General features: G+C 45.8%; 1 protein-coding gene across 2 annotated transcripts in view; it reads right to left on the bottom strand.

Annotated features, from left to right (window-relative positions):
* The window catches only part of LOC126284409 (mucin-19-like), a 404,135-nt gene that overhangs the window by 135,154 nt on the left and 256,886 nt on the right, over positions 1 to 12,095 (bottom strand). The window lies entirely within an intron of this gene.

Raw genomic sequence — 12,095 nt, forward strand, 5'->3', positions numbered from 1 at the left:
CCACTGGAGGCGGGCTGCACGATGTTGGGGCGTGAGCGGAAGACGGCCTAACGGTGTGCGGGACCGTAGCCCAGCTTCATGGAGACGGTTGCGAATGGTCCTCGCCGATACTCCAGGAGCAACAGTGTCCCTAATTTGCTGGGAAGTGGCGGTGCGGTCCCCTACGGTACTGCATAGGATCCTACGGTCTTGGCGTGCATCCGTGCGTCGCTGCGGTCCGGTCCCAGGTCGACGGGCACGTGCACCTTCCGCCGACCACTGGCGACAACATCGATGTACTGTGGAGACCTCACGCCCCACGTGTTGAGCAATTCGGCTGTACGTCCACCCGGCCTCCCGCATGCCCACTATACGCCCTCGCTCAAAGTCCGTCAACTGCACATACGGTTCACGTCCACGCTGTCGCGGCATGCTACCAGTGTTAAAGACTGCGATGGAGCTCCGTATGCCACGGCAAACTGGCTGACACTGATGGCGGCGGTGCACAAATGCTGCGCAGCTAGCGCCATTCGACGGCCAACACCGCGGTTCCTGGTGTGTCCGCTGTGCCGTGCGTGTGATCATTGCTTGTACAGCCCTCTCGCAGTGTCCGGAGCAAGTATGGTGGGTCTGACACACCGGTGTCAATGTGTTCTTTTTTCCATTTCCAGGAGTGTAATTCCAATACCAAAGAAATCAGGTGTTTACAGGTGCGAAAGTTACCGAACTATCAGTTTAATAATTCACGGCTGCAAAATACTAACACGAATTCTTTACACACGAATGGAAACACTGGTAGAAGCCGACCTCGGGAAGATCAGTTTGGATTCCGTAGAAATGTTAGAACACGTGAGGCAATACTGACCCTACGACGTATCTTAGAAAATAGATTAAGGAAAGGCAAACCTGCGTTTCTAGCATTTGTAGACTTAGAGAAAGCTTTTGACAATGTTGACTGGAATCCTCTCTTTCAAATTCTGAAGGTGGCAGGGGTAAAATACAGGAAGCGAAAGACTGTTTATAATTTGTACAGAAACCAGATGGCATTTATAAGAGTCGAGGGGCATGAAAGGGAAGCAGTGGTTGGAAAGGGAGTGAAACAGGGTTGTAGCCTCTCCACGATGTTATTCCATCTGTATACTGAGCAAGCAGTAAAAGAAACAAAAGAAAAATTCCGGGTAGGAATTGAAATCAATGGAGAAGAAATGAAAACTGAGGTTGCCGACGACATTGTAATTCTGTCAGAGACAGAAAAGGACCTGGAAGAGCCGTTGAACGGAATGGACAGTGTCTTGAAAGGAGGATATAAGATAAACACCAACAAAAGCAAAACCAGGTTAATGGAATGTAGTCGACGTAAATGAGTTGATGCTGACGGAATCAGATTAGGGAGTGAGACACTTAAAGTAGTAGACAAGTTTTGCTATTTGGGGAACAAAATAAATGATGATGGTCCAAGTACAGAGGATATAAAATGTAGACTGGCAATGGCAAGGAAATCGTTTCTGAAGAAGAGAAATTTGCTAACATCGAGTATAGATTTAAATGTCAGGAAGCCGTACCCGGAAACATTTGTGTGGGGTGTAGCCATGTATGGAAGTGAAACATGAAGAATGTTCAAGAATGGGTAGATCACATATCTAATGAGGAGGTACTGAATAGAATTGAGGAGAAGAGGAACTTGTGGCATAACGTGACTAGAAGAAGGGATCAATTGGTAGGACTTGCTCTGAGGCATCAAGGGATCACCAATTTAGCAGTGGATGGAAGCGTGGAGGGTAAAATCGTAGAAGGAGACCAAGAGATGGATGCAGTAAGCAGATAAAAAAGGTTGCAGATTGCAGTATGTACTTGGAGATGAAGAAGCTAGCACAGGATAGAGTAGCACGGAGAGCGTCATCAAACCAGTCTCTGGACTGAAGACCATAACAACAACATTTATCCAACAAATACACTACAGAGCCTGCCTCACTACGTCTGCAGTACACTAAGCTTGTCGTATTGCTGTGCGGTATGGGAGCTTTACCAGACGGGTTTGACGCAGGACATAGGAAAAGTTTCTTTATCATATCCGTGACAAAGTCTCCCATATTTTACGATAGTACAGACACTATATCACGGATATGATACAGGAATTAGGGTAGCAATGATTAAAACAAAAAGTCGTTTTTCGTTTTTATCTTGAAATTTCAGTCACACACTTTCTCATCTGAATGCGACAATATTGAGCTGACACCCATCTACACAGGGGCAAATGATCATTGTGATCATTGTTATAAAACAAGAGAGAGCATAGCTAGCGCGAAAAGGTTTAAGTGTTCGTTTTCCCCACGCGCTGTTCGAGAGTGGTAGACAAATGCTGTGAAAGCGGCTCGATGAACCTTCTGCCAGGCACATAAGTGTGGACTGTAGAGTAGTCGTGTAGATGCAGATGAACTTCAGCCATCATTTCAAATATAAATGGATCCATTGACCTGCACCCGTGGACAATCAACGACCAAAATATAAGCTTGCCCACACGAATTTTGGATTTGTTATTCTATATTAATGTCACATTCAGAAAGTAGGCTTTAAAAAAAACGTCATGTAACCGAAACGAAGCTACAGCTGAGTCCGTGATAGTTAACCAAAACAGACGAAGTGATGAAACTCACCAACAGGTGCGCGCATCCTCCACCAGAGGTATATTAATGTCACATTCAGAAAGTAGGCTTTAAAAAAAACGTCATGTAACCGAAACGAAGCTACAGCTGAGTCCGTGATAGTTAACCAAAACAGACGAAGTGATGAAACTCACCAACAGGTGCGCGCATCCTCCACCAGAGGTAATTGCTTTCGCTTCGTTCTGGCGCTGTGGCTTGCGGTGAGAAATTATCGTAGTAGAGGAAACTCGCAATTATTGTGAATGGTCGCTTCCTCCGCTGTAACTTTGTGACGAATGGCAGGTATTCGTAACTGTATTCATTTACTGTCTCTATTAACAAAAACAAGCACATGAAAAGTTGCAAACAGCCTTGAGAGCCAAGCTAAGCTTTCTCCAACAGTAAAACTTTAAAAGCTCGCTAAACACCATTGCTTAGAAGTTACAGTATAAAATGTGACGATATGAGTACAAAGAAATACATGAGTATTTCATAAATGTAGCTACATTGTCTCATAACTATCTCGAAGAGTGATTCCCTAGTTGTGTGGCGATGGCCAATGTACCCTGTGAGAGACCTAAATGTGCACGACAATTGTCCAAGTGATGATCCCATTACCCCAAAGCCTGTCAAGAAGGACTGATGTGGTGTTCTGAATAGTTTGTATAAGGAACCTCCTTAATCCCGTCCACGTCAATGAAAGTGCAGCCTTGTAAACGACACACTAGGAAAAATTCAAAAGGGGAAAGGCTATTTACAAAACAGGTGAGCAGGTTGGGCAATTATGAAAGTTGTAGTCGGCGCCAAAAATGCGACCCATAGATATTCCAGGAGGTTATGAATTTTAGTTTAAGAAATCGCTGTATTTACATTGAGTGTGATACAAAAAACAATCACAGCATAGGTGTAATTTCTTTCCAAAGTTAGGAGGACCACGGTTCAAATCCGCTTTGGATTTTAGGTGATTTTCCTAAATTGCTCGAGGAAAATGCAGGATGGTTCGTCTGAAAGGGTATGGTGGCTTTTTTCTCATCCCTGAAACATTCAGTCTCTAACAAACTCGATGTCGACGGAATGAGTCTGATTTGGTTCGTCTACCATTGTCACCAAAAGTTCTAACTGCTCAACGCGTTGGAATTAATTAAATTTGCCAATTTATTAGGTGTGACTGGTTGTCTTCTTCATCTCTACACCTTAGAACCTTTGAACTCTTTATTTCCTGATCTTTTACTTTAGGTCAAGTTTGGATGCTTTTTTATGAGCTCTGCAATTAACTGATTAACATATATTTCACTTTTTCGAAGGAGAACTATTTCACCAGCATACGCTAGAGCCTTAACTTCAACTCTCTTCACGGTTAAATGAAAGAAACGAGCGGACAGAGCATCTTCCAATCTTACTCCAGTTTTATTTTTATAATGTAAGATTTTATTCCATTTAGCAAATCCCTGCTTATCTTATGATCCATGTACATATTTTCAAAGACTTGTGAATTTAATTGGAAATGGTAAGCCCTCCATTACGTTCCCTAGGATTTCCTGTGAATGGAGTGAAAACTTTCATAAAATCGATAAACAAGCAACATATTACTTGTTTACTTTCCCACACTTTTTCGTTTAATGTCCTGATTACAAACAAATTGTCAACAGTGGATTTATTTTAGCGAAAGCCGTTTTGATAATCCCACAGTATATCTCCTGCTTATGGTTTCAAGAGGTTTAATAATAAGATAAAATCTTATAAGCTGCTTAAACTTGTGATATAGTCTTTGATACGACCCCATTAAAGTCTAACTACTTCCTTCGTTGCTTCAATGATATTACTTCAATGATACATTCATGATACGGTCCGAAGGAACTGGGTGTCATGACGAGTTTCTGGAACTTGTTAACAACGACATTCAGTTCACTTTATAAGTAGAAAAAGACGACAATTTGTCCTTCCCCTTCATCTTCATGCTCTGTAAATGCAATGGATGCCATGGCCTCAGCGTAAACAGAAAACTAATGCGCACCAATCTGACTTGTACACCTCCAGTCTTCATCACCCGGCACCAACGCGAACTGTAATTCATACTTTGGTACACAGTGTAAGATGGATACCATGCGCCGATAACTTTCGCGATGGCCTGAGTCACATACTCGCGGTCTTGAGAAACGAAGACTGCAGGGATCAGCAAATAAATAAAGTGATCTCAAATAGGAAAGCAGAAAGATCACCGAGAGGAGCAGCAAAATGAACAATCATTTCTGTCTATCTGTGGCTGTGTGTTGGGTAAGACTAGCCACATTTTGAAGAGATACAAAATTAAATCAGTCTACAGGCCTCAGGCAAAAATCTGCCATCTGCTGAGACGAGCAGAAGGTACACCTGTGATTACGAAATATTTAGAGTGTACAGACAGTCTTCAGTGGGGCGAACGTTGCGTATTCTAACAACGTAGGGAGCATGAGAGGTGCTATAACCTAAGCTAGTGGAGAAAATCTTTTATACCTAACTGTGCTTTGGAAAACAGCCACCGCTTCGTGTTCATACTAAAGGTTTTGCCATACTATAGTTAAAAAAAAGCAGCTGAAATAAAAATCGCAATGACATCCATAACAGAAACGGCGGCCTACAACCTAGCTTACTGGTGCTTGGGATCCAGTGATCTCGAGATACAAGCAGGCGGAACACACGTGGAAGCAACATAATATGAAGCAAAACTGTTGGAAGCGGTGACGTCACAGGCAAAAACTATAGTATTTAGGAGCAGTATCATCAGCAGTCATTCCAAATGGCAATTGCCGAAAAGTATCCGGTCGAAAGTTCCAAGCATTTTTATCATTTGACGATGTTGGAACTCGATAACATTTGAATGGTTGTCAGTAGCGCAAGAATTTGTGGGTAGTTAATAATGTCCCACGAGTAAGAATAAGGGTGATGGTTCTTATTAAAACCATTCCCAATGTATAGGAGTGTGGAAAGTGTATCAGAATCCAGAGGTAAAATGAAATCATTGTAGACGATACGTATGTCACGTCCCACGGCAGAATTGGTTGCGTTCCACACCACCTACATCACGTGAACCACGACAGCCCAATCTTGTTGCAGGAACAGCCAACTCCAAAACTGAGATAGCCAGGCTAACTGACAGAGAGGCCCACAGTTAAACAGACACGGGAATGGAAAGGTAATGTTTGAAGAAGGAGGAAGAACGGAGCGTTACAGCTCAACATATTGGCGACATCAAGATGGAGCACGTTTCAAGGATGGGAAAGAAAATCGGCCGTGCTCTTTAAAAGGAACCATGCCTTGCCTTGAGAGATTTAGGGAAATCACGGAAAACACAGCTCTGATTGACCTGACATGGATCTGAGCTGTCGTCCTCCCGAAGGTGGCTCGAGTGTGCTAACCACTGCACCGCCTCGCCAGATTTAGAAGAAGGAAAAAGTCAAGTTGATGAGGAACGTTTTCATACATACAGTTGGTGGACAAAATTATAGAAACACCACAAACAGACCAGTTGGTATTCAAAGCAGCTTCCAATAATCTCAGAATGGATAAATATAAGTCCTGTAAGGTTTCAAAGGGAATGTTATACCATTCTTCCTGTTGGTAGATAGCGATCACGCATCCTTCGCTTCAAAGTAGACCACAAGGGCCCAAAGATATTGTGGTGGCCACAGGAGAAACGACACTCCATTCTCTTGTTCACAAAACGAATCCTGGACGATGCGAACTATATATACAGGGGCCATATATTCTTGGAGAACAGCATCACTATGTAGCATGGGATGGACCTGAGGGGCCAAAATAGCCACATAAACCTTGGGTGTAATGCACCGTTGCAGAGTAGCCGTGGGGCCCATACAATACAACGACATGGCTGTCCAAAATCATCACGAAGCCTAGTTTTGTTTCACTTCTGGGGCGTAAACTCGGCGAGAAGTTGGAAAATTGCCTTAACATTACTCAGCCGACCACATGACTTTATTCCATTGTTCCATAGTCCAGGTTTCATGGCTTTGGTACCACGATTTCCTGTTCCAGGCACGTGCTTCACTAATGATTGCTTTCGGATTTACAGACAGCCCAGCAGTTGAGTGCTTCTGGAGCTCCCTTACTGTCGTTTTGTTGCTGACAGATTTCGCAGGTAAGGCGCTCGGTTCTGCAGTGACTTTTGCAACTGCCGTCCCCTTATTTTTCGTCACAATCCTCTTCAATAACAGTCTATCACGAACACTCAACACACACTTTCGTCCCCATTCTGGCATAACGGCCAATTTTCTTCCGCTTTCCCTGTACGCGGTATAAATCTTCGATACGGCGCCTCTTGAGACACCAACACTTCGGCTGCCTTGGTTACAGAAGCACGCAAAATACGAACACTATCAATTTTCTCACGTCCGAATTCACTTAGCTCTGACATGATCTACTCACAACTACGCAGAACGTTGTTCTGACCAGAGCACACGCTTGCTCTATTGTGAGAATATTGGACAGGTGCTGTTCGTGGGACGGCCAGAGTGGCCGAGCGGTTCTAGGCGCTACAGTCTGGAACCGCGCAACCGCTGCGGTCACAGGTTCGAATCCTGCCTCGGGCATGGATGTGTGTGATGTCCTTAGGCTAGTTAGGTTTAAGTAGTTCTAAGTTCTAGGGGACTGATGAGCTCAGAAGTTAAGTCCCATAGTGCTCAGAGCCATTTGAACCATTTTGCTGTTCGTGGTCAAATACAACAGCGCTACCTGCAGGCGTGGCTAGCGTCTGCAGTTATTTCGAATGCATGCAATTCTCGTGGTATTTCAACGTTTTTCTCCAGTCTGTGTATTTTACATGGTGCAATAGAATGAAAATTTGGAAGAGCGGTATCTTATGAAAATCATTAAACGAACTGCCACTTGCGAATATGGACAACCGTCAGCTGTAGAATGGAATGACGACAATGAAAATTTGTGCCGGTCCGGGACTCGAACCCGGCTTTCCTATTTTCGCAAGCGGTCGCCTTATCATTTTTTTTTAAATATACACTCCTGGAAATGGAAAAAACAACACATTGACACCGGTGTGTCAGACCCACCATACTTGCTCCAGACACTGCGAGGGGGCTGTACAAACAATGATCACACGCACGGCACAGCGGACACACCACGAACCGCGGTGTTGGCCGTCGAATGGCGCTAGCTGCGCAGCAATTGTGCACCGCCGCCGTCAGTGTCAGCTAGTTTGCCGTGGCATACGGAGCTCCATCGCAGTCTTTAACACTGGTAGCATGCCGCGACAGCATGGACGAGAACCGTATGTGCAGTTGACGGACTTTGAGCGAGGGCGTATAGTGGACATGCGGGAGGCCGGGTGGACGTACCGCCGAATTGCTCAACACGTGGGGCGTGAGGTCTCCACAGTACATCGATGTTGTCGCCAGTGGTCGGCGGAAGGTGCACGTGCCCGTCGACCTGGGACCGGACCGCAGCGACGCACGGATGCACGCCAAGACCGTAGGATCCTACGCAGTGCCGTAGGGCACCGCACCGCCACTTCCCAGCAAATTAGGGACACTGTTGCTCCTGGGGTATCGGCGAGGACCATTCGCAACCGTCTCCATGTAGCTGGGCTACGGTCCCGCACACCGTTAGGCCGTCTTCCGCTCACGCCCCAACATCGTGCAGCCCGCCTCCAGTGGTGTCGCGATAGGCGTGAATGGAGGGACGAATGGAGACGTCTCGTCTTCAGCGATGAGAGTCGCTTCTGCCTTGGTGACAATGATGGTCGTATGCGTGTTTGGCCCCGTGCAGGTGGGCGCCACAATCAGGACTGCATACGACCTAAGCACACAGGGCCAACACCCGGCATCATGGTGTGGGGAGCGATCTCCTACACTGGCCGTACACCTCTGGTGATCGTCGAGGGGACACTGCTTAGTGCACGGTACATCCAAACCGTCATCGAACCCATCGTTCTGCCATTCCTAGACCGGCAAGGGAACTTGCTGTTCCAACAGGACAATGCACGTTCGCATGTATCCCGTGCCACCCAACGTGCTCTAGAAGGTGTAAGTCAACTACCCTGGCCAGCAAGATCTCCAGATCTGTCCCCCATTGAGCATGTTTGGGACTGGATGAAGCGTCGTCTCACGCGGTCTGCACGTCCAGCACGAACGCTGGTCCAACTGAGGCGCCAGGTGGAAATGGCATGGCAAGCCGTTCCACAGGACTACATCCAGCATCTCTACGATCGTCTCCTTGGGAGAATAGCAGCCTGCATTGCTGCGAAAGGTGGATATACACTGTACTAGTGCCGACATTGTGCATGCTCTGTTGCCTGTGTCTATGTGCCTGTGATTCTGTCAGTGTGATCATGTGATGTATCTGACCCCAGGAATGTGTCAATAAAGTTTCCCCTTCCTGGGACAATGAATTCACAGTGTTCTTATTTCAATTTCCAGGAGTGTAATTTTGATCGATTTTGTTAGACGCTCGGGACGGATATCCGCTGACATCCGTTGAATTTCATTGTTGGTCTATTCACTCACTCGTTGTATTACAGAGGGTAGCTAATCCCCGTAACCGAACACGCTTTTATTTATCTTATTTTGTTCTATATTGTTAGTTGAATTTGTTCGTGGCGGACAGGTTGTTCGTTAATCCGTTTACTCAGTTTCTTTTTATTACGGAGGGTAGCTAAACCCTCTGACCGAACATGCTGAGCCACCAGGCCGGCTGCTGAGATACAGTACCGGCGTACCATTTGGCCATCCGTGCCCGACTCACGGCCAACCCCAAACTTCCATACGTCGTCAACCAGTATTCTACGACCCGTACTCGTCATCCACTATGTATACTGCCGTGTAGATCAGACGTTGTACGTATCGTATGGTATCGCTTTATGAAACTGATCGGAAAATCAAGCACGTACTTCAAAGCCACCTGCTACTAATCACTTTTTGATTGTGAGTCGCCCGGGTTCGATTCCCGACGGGGTCGGGGATTTTCTCTGCCTCATGATGACTGAGTGTTGTGTGCTGTCCTTAGGTTCTACATGACTACTCTGCAATTCACATTTAAGTGCTTGGTAGAGGGTTCATCGAACCACAATCATACTATCTCTCTACTATTCCACTCCCGACCGGCGAGCGGGAAAAACGAACACCTAAACCTTTCTGTTCGAGCTCTGATTTCTCATATTTTATTTTGATGATCATTCCTACCTATGTAGGTTGGGCTCAACAAAATATTTTCGGATTCGGAAGAGTAAATTGGTGACTGAAATTTCGTAAAAAGGTCTCGCGGCGACGGAAAACGTCTATGCTGTAATGACTTCCATCCCAACTCGTGTATCATATCTGCCACACTCTCTCCCCTATAACGCGATAATACAAAACGAGCTGCCCTTTTTTGCACCCTTTCGATGTCCTCCGTCAATCCCACCTGGTAAGGATCCCACACCGTCAGCAATATTCTAACAGAGGACGAACGAGTGTAGTGTAAGCTGTCTCTTTAGTGGACTTGTTGCATCTTCTAAGTGTCCTGCCAATGAAACGCAACCTTTGGCTCGCCTTCCCGACAATATTATCTATGTGGTCCATCCAACTGAAGTTGTTCGTAATTTTAACACCCAGGTACTTAGTTGAATTGACAGCCTTGAGAATTGTACTATTTATCGAGTAATCGAATTCCAACGGATTTCTTTTGGAACTCATGTGGATCATCTCACACTGCCGCCTGACACACCATACAGCAATCTTTTCTAAATCGCTTTGCAGCTGATACTGGTCTTCGGATGACCTTACTAGAGGTTAGTTAGGTTTAAGTAGTTCTAAGTTCTAGGGGACTGATGACCATAGATGTCAAGTCCCATAGTGCTGAGAGCCATTTGAACCATTTTTTTAACTCACAGGAAAAAGAATTGAAAATATCTAGGATATTTTCGAACAAACCCTCCCGAGGAGAGAAAATAACTTGGATGGCCTTCCGTAAGCATGCGTCATCAAAGCTCTCCTAGTTCGGTACCAAGTTTGGTTCAAAATCGCTCTGAGCACTATGGGACTTAGAACTAATTAAACCTAACTAACCTAAGGACATCAACCTGCCCCAGACAGGATTCGAACCTGTGACCGTAGCGGTCGCGCGGTTCCAGACTGCAGCACCTAGACCCGCATGGCCACAGCGGCCGGCGTACCAAGTTTGGTTTGGGCCACGTGTGATCTGCGGTTGGCCGCTGCCCGGGCCCGTGGGTGGCCGCCGGGATGTGGATCCAGGCAAGTGGTCCACGGTCATTCAGACGGGCAGCGGCCTGTGTCAGAGCGCAAACGCGAGCTTTGCGGTGAGAACCAGGCCAGTGGTGACACGCTAGGGAACGTCGTGTCGCGTCGGGGGCGGCTCGGATTCTGTGGTCAGCCAGCCAGCAAAGTCGGCCACTGGGGCGCTCAGGTGGCCTTCAAGGTCCAGAATGTGTGGTACTGCGCATCTGGACGCCATACTTCACCGTTCCTCTGCTGTCAAGTCCGTTGTCACTCTGTGCTGTTTGCCTCATTCTATCATCTCGTACTTTTTGGCATGTATTGCTTTATAACCACTCATAGTGAGGGTGAGTACCTCAGCAGTAAGTCTTACTGCAATGATCGCAGAGCTCCATATCTTTAATGTACGATAAAGAAGAATACAGTCAGGGAGACGGTGAGCCCCATCGACCATGGGAGAAGTGATCCTACAGTAAATTTAATTGAAGAATTCCGATGCTTTGTAAATGGCATACTTATAGTGTAATCGTTTCAGTTAAAAACAGTAATGACACAACTGATACAGGAGTGCAAAGTAAATGAAGACGCAAGATTGGCTTCCTTTAACAGAATTAATTTATACAGGGTGTACCAGGAAAATGGTCAATGTTCAGGCACACGACGATAATTCGAAGAAAAAAAAAAGAAACAAGTAAATATGGGCTCTAAAATCCGTACCTTAAAAGCTATGAACACTCCACCTTCAATGCTGTGGAACAGATGTCTTCTACTGGATTCGTTGTTTTTTCCTAACGAGTATTTCCGGAGGACTTTTTTCGATGAGCCTCAGAATGCCTTCTGCCTTACCCGCGATTAATTTTATGTGGTCGTTCCTACTTTAAATCGCCCCGTACTCATACTCCAAGATATTTTATGTCAGTAGCTACTCCCAGTGATTGTTCAGCATTCATGTAATAATACAACACAGGATCTTTCTGTCCACGTATTCGCAAATACGTGACGGTAAGTTCGGCTGTCCACCATGCGTCGATTCTCTCCTCTACAATATTCGAGCGTTGCGGCGTCTCTATATAGAACAGCATCATCGGCGAAAAGGCTCATTCGAACTTCCGAAGTCATATACTAGATAATTTAACACACTTGGTAAAAGTAGTGGTCTTCGAACGATCCCTTGGGACACATCCGAAGTTACTTCTCCTTTGAACGCTTCTCTCCCTTCACAATGGCTTGCTGTATTCTCTTTGCCAGAAACTCT

Source organism: Schistocerca gregaria, chromosome 8, assembly GCF_023897955.1.
Source record: "Schistocerca gregaria isolate iqSchGreg1 chromosome 8, iqSchGreg1.2, whole genome shotgun sequence".
Lineage (NCBI taxonomy): Eukaryota > Metazoa > Arthropoda > Insecta > Orthoptera > Acrididae > Schistocerca > Schistocerca gregaria.